General features: G+C 35.6%; 1 pseudogene; it reads left to right on the forward strand.

The window, feature by feature from the left end:
- The first annotated feature begins 4796 nt into the window (after positions 1-4796).
- Positions 4797-17089, forward strand: LOC131153047 (protein NRT1/ PTR FAMILY 8.3-like; annotated as a pseudogene).
- The last annotated feature ends 8243 nt before the right edge of the window (positions 17090-25332 follow it).

Here is a 25332-nt window from a genome sequence, read left to right on the forward strand (position 1 = left end):
AGACGAGCCCCCTATTCTCTGGAGCTTAGTGCAATCTCAGCCATGACCTGCTGAGCTACACTATGTAATCCAGTGTCTGGATCACCTCCTCCTCCACCCGAGGGCCCTAGTCCATCACTGCCACTCGCATGAGCACTATTACCACCAGGGTCCATCCTGAAAAGATAGAAACATAGTTTAGGGACTCTGTCCTTATAATTTACATATCTAACCCAAAACTCATATTATCCTCCTATCTTGACATTCCTATCTTAATTCAAGATTTAGCCCTCCACTTTAGAAACACAACCCGGTAATAGTTTACTATGACTTTCATGAAATCGTCACCCCAGGAAAGACACAGAAACTACCACGGAAGTCCTGCCTCTAGACTGCAGAACAAAACCTCAAATTCTTTTCCTAACTCTGGTATTGTTTACACTGCACTCTAAAATCTACAGAACCTAGCAACCTAACTCTGATACCAAACTGTAAGAACTTGCCTATTTTACAATATATTTTTTCACATAAAAACATAACATCAATGGACCACCCAGACCCGTGGGTACCGAGGACATACCTGCCAAAAAATTCTGACACCTAAGCAGCAGGAAACGTAATTTACATACAATCATCCAATAAACCACAATACTAAAGTTCTATTAAATCCGCTAAATTATATATATACAATCATCCACCAAAAGACTGGAAGTATCTTAGGGCCAATTATTATTACAGATAATTATTAAATCACTTCATCCTCTTGTAATAATTATTTTTGGGGCGTTACATCCATCCACATCATGCAAGATATGCATTAATACAGATAGTCCTAAATGCATTACAAATTAAAACAATATTTCTTCTTCTTCTTTACTCTCTGTCTTCCATGGAATACCGCCAGATGATGTATTCTTTAAGTCCCTTCTGGATTCCATTTTTCCTTTACCATATGTGCATGTTAAGATATAGACCTATTCAAATACTAAATGCACACATGAGATAATTATGTTTTGTCAGTATCAAAACAGTGATCTGACTCAAAAAGTCAACACTATGCCTAAGTTTTATACAAAAAAAGGGAGTTCTCTTTTAAGCTATTTTTTTTTTTAAATGCTCAAATTGTTTTTATACTTAGCCTAACCCTTTTTCTTATGCGAAAAGGGAGGAAATTTTATGAGCAAAATGATAAATGATTTTATGCCAAAAAGGGAAAAAATTTTATAGAGGGTGAATTTTTGATAGGACAATTTTTTTTTTTAAAAAAATAGGGTAAATATCTAAGCTTTAATGTGCTTTAATGCTAAAACTAAATGCATGATTATTTGAAATATTTTATATCTTTTGATATGCTTGAGTTACATTGCTTATCTTTTAATTTATGCATATTGTTAAGAAGAACCTTTTCAGGGGGATATTGTTGACTTTTTAAATCCGATTTCGGTTTGATGCTGACAAAGCATAAGTATCTTATGTGCATATTTAGCATGTGAACATGATTATAATTCAACACACATATAAGTGGACTGAACATGGCAGCGAATGAAGGACTTAAAGCTTATACTCCTAGCGTATTCCATGGAAAAATGAAGAGCAAAAGAAAAAGAGGAAGACATGTTTCTTATTTGTAATTGCATTTAGATCTATCTATAATAATGCACGCTCCACATGAAATGATGCTAAGCTCGAACATAGACCGTAGACAGACCTTAGGGACCAACACTTTCATCAAAAACCATTTTTTAAAAAATTAAAACCATATATAGGTTTTTGGAATAACTGGGTTAAAACTCATTTTTAGAAAGAGCTCGGTTGACCGGGCCCTCACTGCTTTATTTAGCTTAGTCGACCAACCATGCCTTAGGCCAAAAGTCAAAATTTTACAAAGCTCAGTCGACCGATCATTTTTTTAATTAAGTTTCCTCAGTCGACCGAACCTTGGGAAATTTGAATTACGCTTTAAGGCCAGTTGACCGGTGCATTCACCTGTTGATCGGACCTCATTTTTTTAGTCATATTTAAAAGTTCAGTCGACCAGTCATGGAAGAACAAAACATGCCTAGTCGACCGGCCTTCAAGGACAACCGATCGAACCCATGAAGGTTTGGAAGATCGCCTAAGGTTAGTCGACTGACTCCTTGCTCAGTCGACCGAACCTCTCAGGTTGGCTAAATTTTAAGCTCAAAACAGTCATTAGTTTGTAATTAAACAAATTAAATAGTACCCATCGTGTTCCTAATGGTCATATTTTTAGAAAGTTTATAAATAGCACCTCACAACTCTTTTATTAACTAATCATTAGATTGAAAATCCTCAAAAAATTTTGCGCTTGATTTTACTCTCTCTCTCTCTCTCTCTCTTATTCCTCTAAAAAAACCTTTTTGAAAGAGAGCATTTATTTTACTTGGGCATTTAGTTTAACATCAAAGGCACTTACTCTCTCTCAAACTTTTATTTTGAAAATCATATTTTGAGAGTAAGTTTAAAGTTTCTCCTATATATTTTCTTGATAGATATTTTTGGGGAAATTTTTGTAGCTTGTGAATCTTTAAGCATCCCATTGCAAGATTCAAAAGCTGATTGTGTTTTTATTGCAAAAATATTTTTAAGCAAAAACCCTAGCTTCCCTTGAGCCATATTTTTGAGTATCATTTTTGGAAAAATCTTTGGGTATGTCAAAAGTACCTTGAGCATATTTTCAACTACATATCTTTGCTTGAAAGGTCTCCTGTATTTTGTTCTTGGGAAAATTGTTTTGAAAGCAAAACCCTAGGTCCTCCTATTTTTTTATTAAAATATATTTTTGGAGAAATATCTACTTGAGTTTAAATCTTTGAAGTTTCTATCATATACATTTTATTCAAAGATTGCAAAAATCATATTGAGAAAAATACTCATACTCTACTGAACTTAAACACATATAATTTGAGAGTGCATTTTAGAGCTTCATATTTGTACATCTCTGCTTTCTGAGAAGCATTTATATTGTATGGAAAATATTATTTGAACTAGTTTGGCTTAGGCTGGTAAATTGAGTTAGGGAGACTCCGCCCTGTAAGGAGGAACTAGTTTGGCTCAGACTGGTGTTTTGAATTGAGGAGACTCCGCCTCGTAAGGAGAACTGGTTTGTCTTCACTCGGTAAGTTAGTGAGGGAGACTCCACCCCGTAAGGAGAATTGGTTTGGTTTCGCCTAGTAAGTGAACTATGGAGACTCCACCTCGTAAGGAGAACAAGTTCGACTCAGCCCCATAATTGAACTGGGAAGACTTTGCCCTGTAAGGCGAAATGGTTTGACTTTGCCCGTAAGTGAGTTGAGGAGACTCCGCCTCGTAAGGAGTATTATAAACGACGTCGCTCCGCCTGATTAAGTGAGCATATAGTGAAATCCTCTAGCTAGTTGGCTCGAGGAAGGGATGTAGGCAGTATTGGCCGAATCTCGATAAAAATATTGTTTCTATTATTCTTTCCCTACGCTATTTAATTTCCGCACTCGTATGCTTATATTAAATTTGTTGTGATTGTTATATTTATTTCAAAGATCTGTATACGTTTATTTTTGTGGTATTGGTGTTGGCATAGAAAGACCCTAAGTTATGTAATACTGGTTGTGGTTTAAAATTAAACACACTTAACCTAGAAAGAAATTTTTTAAATATCAAATTCACTCCCCTTCTTGGGAATAGACCATTCACTACAGAATCGAGTCATATGTAGTTCCAAAAAATAAAAAATATTTACTTAATATTAAAACATTTCTTAGTTTATTTTGTCAAACTCTTGAATTTTGAATGATTTGGTTTCTTTAAAAGGAAACCCATGAAATCCAATTTGAGAACTCTTGATTTACTTTTTTAGAGAAGAAATTTTAAATCTATTCAACAGCCACATCATAAATGATTCATTAAAATGTTAAATTTCCCAAAAAGATGCTTTGGTTTCTTTGTAAGGAAAATCCTAAAATCTAATTTGAAAAATGTGGATTTTTAAAGGAAGAATCACAAACCCACTTTGACATTATTTGAAAAAGGTTGGAACACATTCAAACACCACATCATGAATGTATGATTCTAAAATATTTTGAAAACTTTGTTGAAGTATTGAAGCTTTTGCGAAAATTTCACACAAATCTATTTCTTGAAGAAAATTTGATATTTTGTAGATAAACCTTGAAAAACTCTAATAAAATAACATTCAAATTCAATCATACGTGTTCTACTAAGCGTAGAGACCCTAAACCATTTGCAATTTTATAGAATCAAGAAAAAGTGTAAAAAAAAAAGAAGAAGAAAATACTAGCATTCTCAATATTTGGCATGTCAACTACTTACAAGGGTCAATCGCCTGGTTGGTGACCAACGATTAATTTTTTCAAAAGAGAAAAAGGATCGATCGACTACTGGCATGGGCCAATTGATTGCCTGCAAATCAACATCCATAAACATGTCATTTTTGATATTTAAACATGTTTTCTTCTATGCTATCAAGATAAAAGCAAGTCCTACTTCTTCTAACATGCATTTTTGACATGAATAAAATGGAAAAATTATAAAACATTGGTCATAATCTTTTAAAAAAAAAAATCAAAATGCTTCGACATATCAAAATTCATAAAATAAGTAGAAATAAATTAAGTAGAGGATTAAATACTCTCCTTATTGAAAAATAACTCCCCTTTAGATCAAGTGAAAGGCTTAACTTAGGCTTCAAATATCTCAAATAAAAAAGGAGATATGTGATTTTCTATCCTTCTATTCTTTTTATAAATTCTCTTTGGATTCATAAGGTGTTAAACCTCGCTTTACTTCCACTTGAAGGCGTTCATTCCAATCCTATGGAATGGAGAAAAAGCCTCTTTGAATGAATGATCTGAACTCATTCACGAATCACTAGCTAGATATTGACTTATTTTTGTCACTATCCGATATAGTTTCGCTGTAGGAAAAAACTTTCAGGAATCATAACGTCATGTTCCGGTTGTGCTGCGCAATCTGCCTTAAATATTAGTTCCATATATACAGAGAGTATAAGAAAGAGAGAGGTTGTTGATTCTGAGTCTCTGACAGATGGGTTCTCTGGAAGAGGTAACACAGCTATTAGAGGGTCGGCTTCTTCAGGTTCGACCCAGACCATCTCTATGCAGCTGCTTGTGTTTTTCTTTTTTGATCTTGACCTTTTTCTTCGCTTAAATTTGGTGTACAATTTAAGTCTGGGTGCCTATTGATCTACACGGTATAGATTTGGAAAATGCTTTCGGTGTTAATGAATTGAAATATAAAACCCAAAAGTCAAATCATAGGAAAATTAGTATCCTTGAATGGTTTGATATCTTTTGGGGCTACTAATAAATGTCTGTCTCGACTTCCATCTACAGGTTAAATGCTGAAAATCTGTCTGTTCTTGGTCCAAACATTTATTGGTAGGTTTCATTTGGAGAATGGAATAGAGTGGAACAGAATAGGTATTGCATAGAGATTATAATTTCTTTTTTTAAAAAATAAATGAAAGCGTTTTTATCACTATGCAAAAGTTGGTGCTATTCAACCAACCTGGAATAGTATGGGAATATACATTTCTGTAATGGGATTTAGCACCAATTTTGAACTATTAGATCCTTGATAATAATTATTCCATTCTCGCCCTCTTCAATTTTGTGAATCAATTCTAACCTTAATTCATGTCATCTAGGGCTTTATAGAGATGTTACTGGGCATTATTATGACATTTTAGCCTTCTTAAAAAAAAAAAAACGTAAAGCCCAGTACCTTTCTGTATAGTTCTTATTATGCCATCATAATTTTTTGTATAGAGGCATCCATTTATTTGCAGTTGCAGATGGCTCGATCAGAATTCCACATATATTTTTCATGTTTTAGAAAGTTTTTTTTTTTTTTTTAAGTCTCTAATAATGGGAACAATTTTTATGTGCTTTATTGTAGTTGAACTTGTGCATTTTCTTTTTTATTTTCTAGGCTAAGCTTTAGAAGTCATTGATCTTGGTGCATGTTTGTTTCCTGTTTCTTTTTGAATATTTTTGTTTACTATGATTAGAGTTTCATTCTTTTTTCGCATTTTTATTTGCAATTTTAGAGGTTAATTAACTTATTTTTTTAGCTAAGGAATACCTTCTGTGTATTAAAAAGAGTGTAGCTTTTATCTTTATTTATTAAAAGTATAAATATGATTATAGATAAAACTTAATCTTAAATTTATTTGTAAGATCAATTTTTCTACTTGTACTAATTTTTCATTTTAAAATTTTTGAAAACACTTTATCCCTTAGAAATTGTTGGTTCAACACCTAAGATTAAAAAGCAACTATGTCATGGAACTTCAATCCATAAAGCACCAATTTAATAATTCTATTTTTCTGGGGGGGAGTGGGGGGACATTGTGTCATGAGACTTCCATTTTTTCAAGAGTCTCAAGGGGAGAGAGGTGGATGAACTTGTTTGTTGAGTGTTCTAAATTCCTTCAATCCTAACACAAGGGGGGATGCTGGGCTTTGGATTGGGGATTCTTTAGGGTCCTTTTCTTCAAAATCTTTTTTCATTCATCTTATAAAATCATTAAGCCCCAATTCATTTTAACTGGATGAAGTTGTGGGGAAACCTAAAGTCCCTTTTAAAATTTAATCTTTCATTTGGACTTTGGTTCTCAACAAGATTAACACAAATCCTTGCTTTAGGCTAGGAGGCCTCACAAGGCTCTCAGGCCAGATGTATGCATGAAGCGACATAAGGTGAACGAGACTAATTGTAATTTGTTTTGGCTTTGTGGGGTGGGGAAGTATTTGTGGAACAACTTGTTCTCCTGCCTTGATGAGGCTTGGGTGGCACAGTACACTGTTTATGAATTTGTAGCGGTGCACTTTTGGGGTTTTGGAAGGGATAGAAAATGGAGAACTTTTTGTAATGTGCAGTTTTTGCTCCCGTGTGGACACTTTGTCTTGAAAGGAATGCTAGAATTTTTTAAGATGAGAAGACAACTATGAATTTGATATGGGAGACAGCTACTTTTTTGGCTTCCATTTGGGTTCATTATTTTGGGAATTTTGAAGGTCTCTTGCTGTCCGATATCCATAGGTACTGAAGGCATGTAAATTATTTTTTTTTAAATTTGTAATTTTTTTAATTTTTATTTTTAGGATGCCTTTTCCTCTGAAATTGTCATTGTTCTTGCTTTAATGAAGTGGTTTTTTTTCTCTAAATAATTAAAAAATAAAATATTAAGAAAATTTATTGCACTCAAAAATGGAAACAAATGCATGCACTATGTAAACAAAAATGCATGTATATATGCAATAAAGTGAAATAAAATAAAACAGAAACAATTCATGAAGAGAAAAATTATGTGAAAGTGTGGAACAAACATATTATCAACATGAAGCTCTATTTGAATCAATTTTCATAACCTAATATCTGAGGGAAAAAAAAAGATAAAATTTCCTTTTTGAAAAAAAGTTTATTTTTAAAAAATATTTTGAATTTTCATTTTGCCTTATTTCTGTTTGTTGCAGCATCAATTGTGCATTCTAATATATTTGATTAAAGTGATAAAGCTTAAGTAATAAAGAGCAAATAATACTTTTGAGGATGCAAGAGAGATTCGGGTGTTAATATTTTATATAAGAGAAAAACGTTTAAAATATCAAAAACATATTTTTGAAGACATTTTAACTAAGTTCTTACTCTATAATTTTGTAGAGGATAATTTGTCTTTTGAGACGAGAGAAACAGCACTTAAATTGATCATGGTAGGTCTTAGGGCCGGATGGGCTTTGTTTGCCCCAGCTTGGTGAATCACATCACTCCACAATTACATTGTTTGTGTGCCCCTTACCATTCTCTCTGTCTTCGTAATGGCTGGGAAGCCAGTCATAGAAGCAAAGCCTACCGCCATGCCAATCAGTAAGTACTAGATTGATCGTGGTAGGTCTTAAGACTGAATGGCTTTGCTTGCCCGTGCTTGCCAAATCCCATAACCACACAATCACATTGTTTGTGTGCCCCTTATCATTCTCTCTCAGCTTTTGCAATGGCTGGGAAGGCAGTTATAGAAGCAAAGCCTACTGCCACGCCAACTGTCAAATTTGAGGATTATTGAAAGTCAATATTTTGTTCAGCAACTGTTTCTAGCAATGCTACTGTTTTGTGATATTGTTGGGCGTATATGTGGACTATTGAAAATCCGTTTTAAGTTCAGCAACTAACTGTGGTTATGGGCTGGTTTTGGAGTTGCGTATTCTTCTTCCGCTAAAGATTCTTGGTTTTGAGGATGCTGCTTCTCCTCCAACAATAGTCATTTGCATTGGTTACTGGTATGTGGTTTGATCTGTAGTACAGGACTTCTATTTGCCCAGTATCTTCTTCAGGATTTGTATTGGGCTTTTAGTGCTGCAAGTAATATAGTAGCATGGAATGATGCCGTAAGGAATGATATGTATTGATACTGTGCAATAGCAGATGGTCCTTCCATGGTTGCCCATTCTTACCATGGAACTATTTGATTATGAATTTTGATTTCTCCAGTTATATGCCACTTATGTTGTACAATAGTTGATGACCTCTGGAGTCTGGAGTAAACTGCTGTTTAGATTAAGAATTGAATTCATTCAGGTTTGTTGAATATTTGAGGCTCATTGATTTTCCTCTTATTAAATATTATTATCCCAACAAAAAAGGGATAATTATATTCTAGGAGTGGTTATGATGATAATCTCCCCCTTCCTTTTAAAAGGCATTTTTTTTTTAACTATGGTTTCTTCCTAGTTCCTTTTTGAAGGTACATGTTAGGTTCACTTGGCAAAGTATTTTCAAGAATGTAGTATTTTATTAACATATTGATAGTGTGAATTAGGTTGTTACTTGTTGTAACTCTGGCTGATTGGAATTTGGATGTACTAATGTCAATTTAGGTCAATCCATGGTGTGAAACCTTTTGCTTATGAACCTGAACTCTTACCTGAGATCCCTGACTACAGCTTAGCTGTTTTGTTTTGCTGATTGTGTTTTGTTTATTGAATGACTGCTTTTAAAGGGTATTATAATGTTATGGGAGGGTTTAAAAGATGAGGTGAACATAAAAAGGGGAGTATGGGTAAGACACGCAAATGCAAGGTTGTGGCCTTTTGTATTAACGTGCACATTTTATGTCTTTGGTTTAAATGAGGACTGGTTGCCATTTGTGGTAGAGAGAGGGAAATGTTGGTCTAACAAGGCTTAATCTCGTTTTGATGATAACAAATTAAGGTTACTAAGTGTGCTTTCAAGTTAAGTTTAAGGAATCAAGTATCTTACAAAGTAAAGTGATCTTACTTGAAGAGATTGAATGAAGCTTAGACTTAAAGCTACAAGTCATGGGGAACATGAAGCATATTGAAGAATTGATCAAACCTCAAATAATTATTGAAGCTATTCGAAATGAAGATTTAGGAATTTTGTTGTAGTTATCCTTTTATAGTCTCATGTAAGTACTTCTAATTTCAATATTGCATTTGAAGCTCTTAGGATTTATTCTGGACTTAGAGACCTAATTTAAAACATGAAAATATTTTTGCAAGGTCTAAAATACATTTTCAAAGTTAACAGAAACAAGTTTTGGAATCAAAATGTGAAAGACACTAAGTAGTATAGTGGTCAGGCAACTGATATGCTACTGTCAGTGTTAATAAGAGAACATAATAGGATCAGGCGACTGAACTGCTAATCTGTTCTGGTGCTCTATTTTAAATAAGTTCAGGCAAATAACCTCATGGTTCATGCGACTGAAGTCTATGTTTTAAACTTCTAACAATGCGGATTTTTCTTTCCAAATTCGAATGTTTGAGTTTCCATACTTGGGAAAAACGGTATGATAGTTTTCTACTGTATATGAAGATTACTTTTTCGTAAATTAGGGCAACCAATACTCTCACATACTATTCAAATTCTTGTTCTACTCTTGTTATACTCTCTGAAAATTTGCTGTGAGCTTTTGCTGAAATACCTAGAAGAAATTCTGATTTGATTTTCTTAAATCTTCATTCTACAATCAGAATTCTTTAGATTTCTTGTGAGCTTCAATTCTATATTGATTATCTAAAGTATATAGTGCTTTAAACTTGTACAAATTCCGCTCTACTGAGAGTGTTTATCTGGTACGAATGTCTTGTATTGCTGTTTTTGCAAACTTTGATGGTTCAGGGTTTTGAATGGTTGCCTAGAGAGAGGGTGTTCTCGTTAGAGAGGAGTCTCCACCTTCCAACGGAGAGAGGGATACTTCACCTGTTGAACGAAGTGGTAAAGGAAATCCTCACAGCAAGTTGCTTGAGGCAAGGAAAAGGCAGTAAGCCGAACCTTGTAAAAATTGCGGTGTTCGCTCTTCTTCCTTATCTCTTTAAATTTAGCACCTTATAATCTGCATGTAAGTTCTGAATTTGTTGGGAAATTCGCTTAACGCTGATTCTTGATTATGTTTGATTCAAGCAAATAAATTGGTTTCTTGGAGAGTTGTTGGTTCATATTTCTTGCTGAAAATTCAAATTAGTGCTGATACTTGAATCTGATTGTGGTTGACTGAGATAAATCTATTGTGTTTGTTTAAATTATTCAAAGCATAATCATCTAAATTTTCTGATTTTCATTACTGAATTCTTGTCATAAAAATTACGTGGTTGTGGCAGGAGTTCAGGATTGATTGCTAAAATTGCTGAAGGTAAAAATTCGGATTGTATTTTCAGTTCCTCATATATATTTAGGATTGTCGATTGGTATAGTACATTCGCTGATTAGCATATTGTGATTGATATTGAAGTGAGGTTGTGATTGGCATAAATTTAAAAGGTTTAAATTAAACTAAAATTTCGCTAAATAATTTTTAAATACCTGATTCACCCCCCTCTTGGGATTACATCTTCAATTTCAGGAAAGAGGAGGCAATGTGCTTGTGTGATAAAAATTGTTGATTTATTGTGCTTTAGTTATAAAGAGAATATCTATTGCTTCTCAAATCAAGAGATAAAATTCTTGATTTACTCTAAAAATATTCTTTAAGTGTGTTTTAGTGTGTATTAATTTAGTGCAAGGCTTTTAAGCTTTTGGAATTGGCAGGGTGTGGTGTTGCTTATAGTTGGACCATTATGTATTTAGATGTTCCTTTAGGTGGTAATCCTAATTGTGTCCTTTCCAAACCATGTCCAAGAAAAGGTAGTTGGGAGATTGGATGCTTTTGGGTGGGGAGGGAGGCTCTTTGTTGTTTATTCCTCTTTTTTTTATGTTTCTTTTCATGTTCTCATTAGCGTTGCTAAGAATTTAGAAGTTAAAATAACTTACGATATTTTTATTTTTATTTTTTGTGCAAGGACCGTTTGGTTAGTTGGGATAGGGTTTGTGAGCTGAAGAGTGAAGGTGTTTGCCTGGATCCATGTGGCAGATGGTGATAGGCAGCAAATTTGAATTCCAGTAGAATGGATGGGATACCAAAGTTATTGATGCTACTCATAGGAGTCTCTAGGAGTTCATTTCTCTGATTTTCACATTTATTCCTTCTTTGAGGTAGAATTCACGTGGGTAATGCAGAGGGAGTTTGTTCTTGGGAGGATTTGTGAATTGGCTGTCTTTTTTTGTTTCAAACTTTTTGGTTCTCCAAGGGTCTATTGTGTTTTGAAATTTCTTTCTGTGAGTAATTTGAATGAGAGGGAAGGTAGGGAGTTGCTCCAACTCTTGGGGGTGATAGATTCTTTTTTTTTTTTTCCTTCTTATCATTCTGATCAGAATTGGGGTTTTGGATGGATCAGGGAAGTTTTCTTGCAAATCATTTTGGAATAATTAAATCTCTTAACTCATAATGCTATTTGCTCTTGCTTTGCATTTTACTCCTTGATATGCAAATCTTGAAAACTTCATCTAAACTTAGGACCAATATTTGGTTGGCAGTTCTTGACAGGCTTAAAGTAAATCATTCGCTTCAGGTTAAAAGACCCTCAGGCCTCAACAGCCTTGTCTCGAATGTATGCTTTCTTTTGCTTTTAAAGCAGTGAAGCAATGGTCATTTATTTTGGCATTGCCCTTTTCTTAAGGGAATTGGAGCAGGCTTTTGGTCTGTTTGGGGAGTATTGGAATGTTGCTTCTTTGAAGGTTTATTCCTTCAAAGTTTAGGATTTGGAATCATAGGGAAGCGAAAATACTTTAGAGATTTTTTATGTTGTGCTTTTAGTTGGAGTGTAATTCTTAAATTTTTCAAGGGAGGGTGATGGATCCATGTAGGGTCTTCTTTAAGGTTGGCTTTGTTTTTGTTTCAGGAGGACAGCCTGTTATTTGAAGTGTTTTAATTTTTCTCCTATTCTATCAAAAGTTCTTCTTGTATCAGGAAAAAAAAAAATTATTCTCTTAGACAGACACTTGCACATGTATATTGCAGTCCAAAAAGGAAACACCTGTACACATTCATATATGACATGTTTATTCCTGTTTCTTTGCAACTGGTGCTTCAGAATTGGTATATGATCACTGGTAGCACATTATTTATGCGATTACAGTTTAGCAGTATTTGTGTATGATTTTAGTACGATTACATGGATATAATATAGAGAGCTTTATGTTTCATGTTATAATGTTTGTGGATCTTTTATGATTATTAGTCATATTTAATGTCATGTGTTTACGAGATATTTTTATGCTAATGTAAATCATTCCATGAATTTTTTGCTCAGCAAAGGTTTAGGGCTGATTTAGTTGTGGAAAACGTTTTCCGTTTTCCAATTTTTAGTTTCCCAAAGAATTATAAAAATTTAAATTTATTTTTAAAAAATTTCAATTTTTTTCCAAAAATTATATAAGGTATTACTTGGCATCATGGATTTTTGGGCTTGGATTTGGATTTTTGTGTGTTTGGAAGAAACTGAATTCACCACACAAATCAAAGTCCAAGATTCAAATTCCTTGCTTCCATGTGGATACTAAGAAGTTAGGAATCTAGAAAAATAATAAAATGATGTTTCCCAATTATTCTTTATAAATTTAGAAAATTGGAAAACAAAATGGTAACTATTTGAGAAATCGGGAATGAGAAACAAAACTATTTCCACAAGCAAATACTATCAAAACATTTTATTGTTAATTTATTTTATACAAATGTTTTAAACGGAAAATTTTAGCTAACATTTTTATGATTCTTTGGAAAAATAAAATGGAAAATGAAAATTGTTTTCAACACCTAAGTGGGCCTTTGATTTTCTAAGAGGCATTGAATCTCTGCATTATATCACCTATCTCATGTTTCAGTTTGTATTTTTCAGAATGAAAGACAGTACACTGGAGATGGCTCAGTTGACATTCATGGGAAGCCTGTTCTAAAGACCAATACCGGGAACTGGAAAGCATGCCCATTCATTCTAGGTGATTAATAAAGAATTTTACTTGCTTTCCAGTATCTGAAAACCCATGTATTATTCTAACAGTTCCAATATAAATAACAGGTACTGAATGTTGCGAACGTCTAGCCTACTATGGGATTGCAACTAATCTTGTTACGTATCTGACCAACAAACTACATGAAGGAAATGTCTCAGCTGCAAGAAATGTTACAACTTGGCAAGGCACTTGCTACCTTACACCACTCATTGGAGCTGTCTTCGCAGATGCGTATTGGGGAAGATATTGGACGATTGCTGTTTTCTCGATAAATTATATGATTGTAAATACAAACTGAGCTTATTACTTAAAATAGCATGCTAATTTTGTGAAGCTGACGACCACAGGGGAAGTGACTGACTGCAGTCCCTGAGCCTAGTTTGTAGCAAGCCAAACGTTTGACTTGAGCCTGCTGCTTTACAAAAATGAATGATGGTATTACTTATCGAAAAAATGAATGATGGAATTGGCTATAATGGATTTGACATTCCTTATCTGTAGTTGTTCCTAGTTTAAAGTTGATCTGATGTGCATCACCCGTTGTTAACAATTTATTATTTGACAAAGATTTTAAGCTTTTAGTTCATTTAGAAAAAAATTGATGCTTAGAAAAAAATAGGATTGGTAGCGTGTCATTTAGAATCTTGAGTTACTGCTGGAAATCTACCTTGTCTATGTTTTTGGTAATACTTCATTGTTGGGATAAGCGGCAACTAAACTACTTTGAGGCCATAGAGTGACAAGTTTGATGGCATTTTGTTGTGATATTGACCATTTCTGTAATTTCAGTGTGTTAAAAACTCAGAAATTCTGAAATCTGTATAGAACTAATTTAAAATGTATTTAAAAAAAAATAAAAAAAAATAATGATAATTCAAGACAAAGACAAAAGGACTTGAATCTATACTTCAGGCAGGATGTAAATGGAGTCCCTTGATATTGTGGAATTGAAGAGCATGATTCAGCTGTTTTAATCTTACTTGGAACATGAATCATTGTGGTATTTAAAATTCCGATTGATTCTAGCACATGGTGTGATTATGGTTGGTTTAGTTAAATTGAAACTTAGTGACTGACATTGCAAATATTGTATATAATCCCAAGAGGATAACAAATTATGTTTTTAAAGTCATAATTTGTTTAGTTTAAGGCTAATTTTTTTATTAATTTATTGATCTTCTTCTCTTTATTTTTTCTTGAAGCTGAGTGACTTTGTTCATAAGTTTGGTTCAGGGGATGTGCACATTGACTCTCTCAGCATCAGTTACTGGATTAAAACCTGCTGCTTGTGTGGATTCAGTGTGCCCTTCAGCAACTCCGCGCAATTCAGTCTTCTTCTCTGGCGCTAATCTCATTGCCTAGGTACTGGTGGGATCAAACGTGTGTTTCATCTTTTTGGAGTCAGATCAGTTTGATGATACCGATGCTGGAGAAAGGGTAAAGAAGGGCTCTTTCTTCAATTGGTTTTATTTTTTTGTCAACATTGGAGCTCTCATATCAAGTAGTCTTATTGTGTGGATTCAAGACAATGCTGGTTGGGGCCTTGGATTTGGATTCCCTGCACTGTTTTATGAGGCATTGCTATTGCAAGCTTTTTTTAGGCAACGCCTCTGTATATATTTCAAAACCTGGGCGGAAGCCCTCTCACCTAAATGTGTGCAAGGTTTTGGTTGCAGCATCTTTCCCTAAGTGGAATGTGGTATCCCTACCCTACGGACACTATTTCCTGTATTAAACACCAGAACAGCACTCCTGCAATTGAAGGCAGCCGGAAACTGGAGATAGTAATGAGCTTACGTAATTTTCCTCTCCCTTGTCAAACTTCCTTCTCCTTGTCACCCCGTTGAGCACTCTTGCAAATCTTTTAGTTTTTGATTGGTCATCGTAGTTTCTTCACTTGCATATAAATCTTGTCTCTCCATACTCCTTTTTTTTTTTTCCACACATAGATGTCAGGGGTCTCGATGTCTTTTAGAAATGTAGTCTTTATTTTTTATTTGTGATTTGCATTTAAACTCATAAGTTGAGGTGTGCTATGATTATTATTTTGTCCCCTCTTCCACCAGAAAGAAAAAGGGGGAAAAAAAAAAAACAAAAGATAACTAATAAATAGAAGCAACAAAATAAAATGGATCCCCATTTGACTACAGTAGTACTATAAAACAATAACCACAAATGAATCAAATGATGCTGCATATTGAATCATATGTGGGTCACTTGGCAGTGTTTAACCAAATGTAATTGACCCATTTCTTGCTCTGAAAATATGATGATTTTTTGGGACTCAATAATAATGAGATCATTTCTATCGCTTTCAAAACGCGATGAATTAAATGAATTCTCGCTTCATCTCCTAGTGCTAGCATAAGCAATCATTAACTTCTTTTTCAATCACAAGATTCTCTCTATTTCTCTCTCTTATCATATGCACCTGTAGCTTTTATCATTATTGTTCTTAAACAGATTCGCAAATATGATTTATGGGAAGATGCAAATGTTCGTCTTGTTATTTCTCATATTACTGACATTCCCTAGATTTATGTTCTCATTGTTCTCTCTTTCGACAACAGTTATCCTACTCTTATGCTTGAAATTTGATAATTTGCAAGTTACACTTATGTAGGCTGCTATAACCATTGCTATAACAATTTATATATATTTTCTAGGTCCATCTTAAAAATTTGGCTCATATTTATCTCTTTTTTGCTTTTCTTCTTCAGGTGCCTAGATAAAGCTGCTGTTGTAACAGATGCTGAAACCAAGAGTGGAGACTTCTCTAATCCATGGAGGCTCTGCACGGTCACACAGGTTGAGGAGTTGAAGATTTTAATCCGCATGTTTCCAATCTGGGCTACTGGCATTGTTTTTTCAGCTGTTTATGCCCAGATGTCTACAATGTTTGTGGAACAAGGGATGGTCATGGACACAAGTATTGGTTCCTTCACTATTCCTGCAGCCTCTCTGTCAACTTTTGATGTCATTAGCGTTATTTTCTGGGTACCCGTGTATGACAGGATCATTGTCCCTATTGCAAGAAAGTTCACCGGCAAGGAGAGGGGTTTCTCAGAGCTGCAGCGAATGGGCATTGGTCTCTTCATCTCTGCCATCTGCATGTCAGCCGCTGCTCTGGTAGAGATCAAGCGACTGCAGCTCGCAAGAGAACTCGATTTGGTCGATAAAGATGTTGCTGTGCCACTTAGTATCCTTTGGCAAATACCCCAGTACTTTTTGTTGGGTGCTGCAGAGGTATTTACGTTCATTGGACAGCTTGAGTTCTTCTATGACCAATCACCGGATGCCATGCGGAGTTTGTGCAGTGCATTGTCACTTCTGACGACTTCTTTGGGGAATTACCTGAGCTCTTTGATTCTGACAATTGTAACTTCGCTGACAACTGAAGGCGGGAAGACTGGGTGGATACCAGATAACTTGAATGAGGGCCATCTTGATTATTTCTTTTGGCTTTTGGCTGCGCTCAGCTTTTTAAACATGCTGGTTTACATCTTCTGCGCCAAAATGTATAAACAGAAGAAAGCTCCTTAAACTTGTCTGAGAGGAAAGGATTCTGTTGGCTCAAGGTCAGGCCTGTACTTTTCATTTCAAGTTATCTGCACGCTGGAAAGGAACTTGTATTATAATGTTCATAACAATTTGCCTGAATGGTTAATATATACACTTCCAACACAGGCAATGTTTGTAATTTGCTCCTTATTTGGTGGCACCAAAGTCCTCATCCTTCATGATGCTTCAGTTTTTCTTCTCTCTCTCTCTCTCTCTCTCTCTCTAGCAAGTTGAATCCAAACATACCCACTTTACTTGCAGTCCAAGGCACTATGACAATCTCAAACTATTGCACATCTTGAACTATTTTTTTCTTTTCTTTTTTTTTTTATCCTGAAGTTTTATTGGTACTCATGGAGAACATGTAAATTGCCTTGCCATTTTTTAATTAGCACATAAAATTTGCGCTCTGCATTTTCTTGCAGCGTGGAATGCAAGGTGATCGTTATCTATTTACTGTCCTTATGTAGGTTTCATTTATTATTTTAAATTTTATTTTTAATATGATGTTTTAGTATTCCTATAATAAAAGGAAATTTGAAAATGGTAGATATTTTAGTTGTAATTATAATTATTTTAATTTTCGTCATCTAAAAATTTCTAGTTGCATTTTTGTGTGTACACAGAATGTGTTTGGTTTATGACTTAAGGAATTGATAATTACACTTGGTGTTAGGGAGTGACAATGTAATGGGAAAAAGGGGGAGAGAGATATTGTTCTAATTGTATTCTCCAGGAATTTAGAATGAATCTATGATTATTTGTGTTAAGATTTGTATGGTTATTCTCTTGGATCTGAATAATACTAGTCCTTTTCATTATAGTGTTTTGTTTCCTTAAATTGTGATATACCTGATTGTTGTAGCCTTATTCTGTGTATGTGAGTATATTACTCGTGTGATATCATATTGTTCCTTGTTTCTCTTGAATATTGAGACTCATCTGGTTTATCGTGCCTATAGGCTTGAACATGTGATTGTTGGCTGACTCGTCAGGTGAGAGCTCTCAACGAGTGCCGCACAACCTTTACTTGAGTCCTATTTTGGGGGTCCGTGACAGTTGGTATCAGAGCATAGTGTGTGTGAGTACTATGAGTGGTAACATGAGAAACAAGTCTGGAAAAGTAGAGCGCATTGAGGTGCTTGAGACAAAACTTGTAACCTTGGAGACAACGTGCTGTGAACTTCAAGGGTTGGTGGCAAAATTTATAATGGAGAAAGGCGTGCCAACAGAGCTTGAGGCCGCTGAAGAAAACCCTAGAGGAAATCTCTATAGGGTATCAAAATTTGAGGAGAGAATCGAGGAACTTGAAAAATTCATTCCACGTGTAAAATCCTTGGAGAAAAGGCCAATAGAGCTTGAGGCCTTTCAGAGGAGTATCAAGCAGTTGGAAGATTTGAAGGAGATGGGTAATGTCTAGAGTGCTGTGGATGTAATGCCCCAAAATCTCTACTATATTCTTTTTCTCACATAATAATAATAATAATAATAATAATAATAATAATACCATAAAACATACACTAAATCAACCCGAACTCCAAAGGAAATTGGGGATATACTTGTTCATACATACATGACAACTAAGTAGTGGAAATCATGATTTATTCAACCTTATATGTAATACCAGAGTTTTACTGTAACCAAAATACACATATACATCCCAAAAAGGATCATAAATACTCTGGGGTCATACCCCCAAAAATTCATCCTGATTTCAATTCAACTACTTACCATTTAGTCAGGGTAGCACTATCAGCCTCCTTTATCTTGGAGCTTGGTTCACTCGTCTATCGAGGTTTCCTAAAATGTTTGTATTGTTGGGGTGAGACATCTCTCAGTAAGGGAAATAAACTAATATTAGTATGTGATAATATGAGTATTATTGTGTTATAAACATCTATTGTTCATAATAAACTGTATCTAATAAGTAAGGAAAATATGTACATAATTTAACTGCATTTGACAAGTCAGGTAAAACTATTCTATATTAATCTGAATAAATCGTAAATCAACATAACATACTATATCGTACTAAATTTCTGTATACATATAAAACACCTGCTATATCTGTATATTACTGAAATTATGCTCTAAATGGATAATTTTATATCATGAATTAACCCCACATGATTCAGGTTGTGCGGTCTGTGGGCTAGACTTAACTCTGGCTTGCCTACTAGGCTAAGTCAAACATGACATAATTACACACGATTGCCCACCCAACCTGATCCACCCATCCTACTCTCCGCAACACTTCTCGAGTTGGCACACAGTGGGTATCCTACTCTCAGCAACACTTCGAGGCTAATCGACCTTTGATCCAACACTTCATAAACAGTGTGGTTGCACTATCGGCTATCACCAACCTAGTCTGCTCATCCTACTCTCCCCAACAATCTCGGGTCAACACACAGGGGATACATTGTCAGCTAACACCAACCTAGTCCATTCATCTTACTCTCTGCAACACTTCTCAGGTCGGCACATAGGGGTTACACTGTTAGCTAACACCAACCTGGTCCGCCCATCCTACTCTTTGCAACACTTCTTGGGTCGGCACACAGAGGTTACACTGTCTGATCTAGCTGGCTAGCTACAGTATTGTGCTCATAACAAACCTAGTCCATCAGGGATTCTGATATCATATACTACATTTCATATAATATATAACTGAAACATATCTCATTTCATGTTTCTGCATAAAATTTGTCATATCATAATTTCTAAATAAACTGATATATATAAATCTATTCACAGCATCTGGGCCGATTGAATAATCATGGCATTTGTGCGGACTGAATAATCACGGCATCTAAGCCGGCTGAATAATCACAGCATCTAGGGTGGCTGAACAATCACGACATCTACGCCGACTGAATATCATAATATATTGAAAATATAATTTCTGTACTGTTTATAGTTTTTCAAAAAATTGTCGTCAAATAAGGCTTGTACTGTGAATTGATAAAATATTCTGATATATTATTATTTACAATAAAATTTATACTCATGCCACACAAAAGTGAGTACTACTATGTAATAAATTATCTAGCCTGGAAACTTTTCTTTTCTAGAAAAATAATATTAACTTTGTTTTCAAAGTTTCCTCAATTTAACATCAGTATTGACAAAAACTGTACTAATTTATATATACATTTCTAAATCAAATACTGTATATTCAATGATTAATTTATTGAAAATATTACCTGACTTACTGAGAAACCTGCTGACAACCCTAATTCCATGCCCCACGGCGTTCGAAGTTCAAAACCCTGAAATTACATTTTTCCCAAATTAATCAACTCAACCCCCAGAATATTTCTCATTTAGCATTTTCTAGGCCCCATATACTCCAAATTAACAATTAAACCCAAAAATACCTTGCTTACCTTAGTTTTAGAGTGGTGCCCCAGAACTCCAACTCAATGATCTGCTCTAGTTAATTTGTAAAGAATCACTCCCACGAACCTCGTGGTAGCTTCGGATCATCAAAACGGGATATAATTGGAGCAAAAATGAAGAGAAGGGGTTAGGGCTGTAGGGTTGAGAGAGAGAGAGAGAGAGAGAGAGAGAGAGAGAGAGCGAGAGAGAGAGAGAGAGAGAGAGAGAGAGAGAGAGAGAGAGAGAGACTTGTTTTTGATTTAACAAATGAAGCTCACGGTTCTTCTTTAATTTCAGCACTGCCGAGAAAACCGTCGACGGTTTTCTACACCCTTCACAAAATCATCGACGATTTGGATTTTAACCTGCCATTTTTACCGTTTTACCTGTAACCGGCCTGCAGTAAATACAAAATCATCGACGATTTTCTTAGTACTTCAGAAAATCGTCGCCAATTTTCTCCTTACCAAACCATTTTCCTCTTTTCTTCTATTTTTCTTATTATTTCTATTTTTTTGGGTCTCTACAATGGACTAGGTTTAGAGGGATTTACAAGAAATGATGGTGAAAGTGAATGCAGTGGCACAGATAGCCCGAATGCCGATTATGGAACCAAGTGAGGGTATTCGATTAAAGGTACCAAAACCTAAAAGTTTTGGGGGTACATGGGATGCAAATGAACTGGATAATTTCTTCTTTGATATGGAGCACTACTGCCTCTATCTTGCTGGGATCTACAGAGATTCCATCCCCGGATATCACATGCCCAAGGAATGCAACTTTCTTTAACCAGAATTCACACTTCTTGAATTTAGCATACAATCTCCTTTCTCTTAGTATTTGAAGTACCAGCCTTAAATGCATCTCATTCTCCTCGAAACTCCTCAAATAGACCAGTATATCATCAATGAAAACCACTACAAACTGGTCCAAATACTGATGGAATACTCTGTTCATCAGATCCATGATTATGACAAGAGCATTCGCCAGTCCGAATGGCATGACCAAAAACTCATAATGGCCATATCGGATTTGGAACGCTGTCTTAGAGATATCCTCTACTTTGACCTTCATGTGATAGTACCCAGAGCGTAGATCAATCTTTGAATAAACTCGTGTAACCTGGAGTTGATCGAACAAGTCATCAATATGGGGAAGAGGATTCTTGTTCTTAACAATTACTTTATTTATTTCTCTATAGTCTATACACATCCTCATTGTCTCATCTTTCTTCTTTACGAACAGAACTAACATTCCCTAGGGTGATACACTGGGTCTGATAAATCCTTTATCTAACAAGTCTTGCAATTGATCTTTTAACTCTCTCAACTCTGTTGGAGCCATTCTATAGGGAGCTTTAGAAATCAATGTTGTCCTTGAAAGTAAATCAATGGCAAAGTCAATTTCACGGTTGAGACGTAATCCAGGTAGCTCCTCTGGAAAGACATTTGAAAATTCTTTCACCATTGGAATATCGGTAATCTTTAATTCTTTCTCTATCACTTCCTTTACACAGGCTATATACTCCTGACAACCGTCCATGAGTAACCTCTTTACTTGAATGGCTGACACCAGCTATGGTGAGGAACACACGCGTGACCCCACAAATGTGAACTCCTGCTCCCCAAGAGGTCTGAGTATCACCTCTTTCTGATGACAGTCGATGCTGGCATAATTAGCAACTAACCAGTCCATTTCCAAAATTATATCAAATCCATGCATGTTTAACACCACTAGGTTATCTGATAATATTCTTCCCTGAATATCTACTGGATAGCCTCTAAACACCCTTCGACACCTCACTATTGATCCTGTCGGTGTAACTACGGATAACTCGATATCTAACAACTGAGTTTTTACCCCATATAATTTAACGTACCTCATAGACACGAATGAGTGTGTGGCCCCTGAATCAAATAGAACAATAGCTTTAATTAAAAGTGTATTAAATGTACGTATCACCACATCGCCAAATGCCTCAGCACCTCTTGGTGTCAGTGCGTAGACCCGCGCCTGCGCGGTATTCCTCTGCTAATCGCCTCGGGCCGCCTAGATATTTCCTTGGAATGGTTTGGGAGCGGGAGCATTGCTCCGCTATGCACGATAGTCTCGTGCCAAAATGTCTTGGTCTACCACACTGATAGCAGACATTTCTCCTCGCTAGACACTCTCTCGTGTGTCTATTACCACAATTAGGACAACCGAGATAAGTCTACTCGCCCTGCATCTCGCGGCTCCCCATCTCCTGCCTCTATCCCCTGCGGTATCCACCTCTCCTCCATGGACCTTGGGTAGAACCCGCCTGAAATCCAGGAGGTGTAGGTCTCTTCCTCTGGCCTTGCACCTCAGTATCCCTCTACCTGCTCGCCTTTGCCACAACGGCTCTATCCACCAGCTTTGTGAAATCCTGTACTTTCAACATCACCACCTGTTCATAGATTTCTTGCCTCAAACCTCTCTCAAATTTTCTTGCCTTCTTTGCCTTATTAGGAATGATGTATGGGGCAAAGAGGGACAGCTCAATAAATTTTTCTACATACTGCTAGACTGTCTTATGCCTCTTGAGTCATGTTTAATAATTCCTCCACTTTTGCTTCTCTAGTGGTGGCAAGAAAAATATCGATCGAAGAACACCTTAAACCGGCTCCAGGTCATGGCTACAGGTACTGATCTCTGCTCCTTTTGAAGTCTCACAGCATACCACCAACATTCAGCCTCCCCTGTCAGTCTATAGGTGACATATAATACTCTCTGCTCATCTGTGCAACGTAGTACAGTCTGTATCTTTTCCATTTCCTATACCCAATTTTTTGCGGCAATCGAGTTTGTACTCCCTGAAAAAGTTGGAGGCTTCATTTTGGTGAACTACTCTATAGTGCAGTCCCAGTCTGCTAATGGGTCTCTCTGCTCCTTAGAGCTCTATGTAATCTCAATCATAACCTACTGAGCTACACTGTGCAGAACTGCGTCTGAATCACTCGCCCATAGTAGAGGGCCCCGCACCATCATCACCACTAGCGTAAGCATTACTACCGAAAATAAACATAATCTGAGAACCCTATCTTCATAACATAATTAATATATTTATCTAACTAAAATATCATATCATAAATTAATCTGACGTCCTTATTCTCAATTTAAGATTCAGTCAAGCAATTTAGAAACACCACCCGACAATAGTTTACTATGACTTTCCTGAAATTGTCACCCGAGGAAAGACAAAGAAACTACTACTGAAATCCTGCTTCCAGACTGCGGAACAAAACCCTATATTCTCATCTTTAACTTCCCAGCATTGACTTACTAAAATCCTAATCTACCCCATTTACTATTCTCACAAAATTCTATTTTTATACTTTGGTATTGTTTCCTCTGTACACTAAAGTCTACAGAACCTAGCAACCTAGGTTTTGAAACCACAATTGCAACACCCTAAATCTCTACTATAATAATAATAATAATAATAATAATAATAATAATAATAATAATAATAACCATAAAACTTACACTAAATCAACCCGGACCCTAAAGGAAATCGGGGATATACTTGTCCATACATACATGACAACTAAGCAGCGGAAACCATGATTTATTCAACCTTATATACAATACCAGAGTTTTACTATAATCAAAATACACGTATACATCCCAAAAAGGACCATAAGTACCCTGGCTTCATACCCCCAAAAATCTATCCTGATTTCAACCCAATTACTTACCCTTCAGTCAAGGTAGCACTATCTGCCTCCTCTATCCCGAAGCTCGGTCCACTCGTCTATTAAGGTTTCCTGAAATGTTTGTATTGCTGGGGTGAGACACCTCTCAGTAAGGGAAATAGACTACTATCAGTATATGTCAACATGAATATTATTGTGTTATAAAATCTATTGTTCATAATAAACTGTATTTGATAAGTAAGGGAAATATGTACATAATTTAACTACGTTTGACAAGTTAGGTAAAACTATTCTGTATTAATCTGAATAAATCGTAAATTAACATAACATATTGTATCTTACTAAATTTCTGTATACATATAACACATCTGCTATATCTATATATTACTGAAATTATGCCCTCGATGGATAACTGTATATCATGAATTAACCTCGTGTTGGTTTTTTGAATCCAATCTCTATTTTGATGTTGACAAACGCAAGTTTCTTATGTGTGTACTTAGTGCTTGAACATGTCATAATTCAGGACACATAAAAGACAAAAAGTGGATGCCAAGCTAGGACTTAAAGCGCATAAAACTTGGCGTATTCCATGGAGTCTTCAGAGCAAAAGAAGAAGACATATTTGATTTGTATTTGTAATGCATTTAAGTTTTATTATTTTGGTATGTAATAATGCATGCATCTGCATGATATGTCTAAATGCTCAGATTGACTATAGATAAACCTTAGGGCACCTAGAGTTTAACCAAAAACCCTTTTCATAAAAATTAAAATCAAACAAAGGTTTTGGAACAACCTTACAGTTGACCGACGTTGGATTTTTGGGCTTAAATTAAAAGCCTGGTTAACCGAATCCTTGGCAGTATAAATGCCTCCGTCAATCGAACCGATTAGAAGTCAACATGTTGACTTCGCTCAATCGACCGTTTTGTTTTGAATGTATCTTCCTCGGTCGACCGAACCAACATGTGTCTGACAACCCAACTACTTGGTTGACCGAACTTATAGTTCATTTTGGCCACAGTCGACCAAACCATATGGGCGATCAACCAAACCTAAGCCACGGTTGATCAGACCTACGAAGGGTTCAAAATTTCCCTAAGATGGTCGACCAAATTTGTAGTCCAAAATTGACACAGTCGACCAAACCTTGAATATGGGCGATTGAATCTCTCGGGCTGGAAATTTTTTAAAGGGCTAAAAGATCATTAACTTTTCCAAAATACCGAGCGTGTCTCCAACGGTCATAATTTTTGAAAAATCTATAAATACCCCCTCATAACTCCAGATTAGCAACTTTGATTAACTCCAAATTCTCTCTAAACCCTTTGTTAATCAAAGT

The sequence above is a fragment of the Malania oleifera genome, chromosome 4 (assembly GCF_029873635.1).
Source record: "Malania oleifera isolate guangnan ecotype guangnan chromosome 4, ASM2987363v1, whole genome shotgun sequence".
NCBI classification, from domain to species: domain Eukaryota; kingdom Viridiplantae; phylum Streptophyta; class Magnoliopsida; order Santalales; family Ximeniaceae; genus Malania; species Malania oleifera.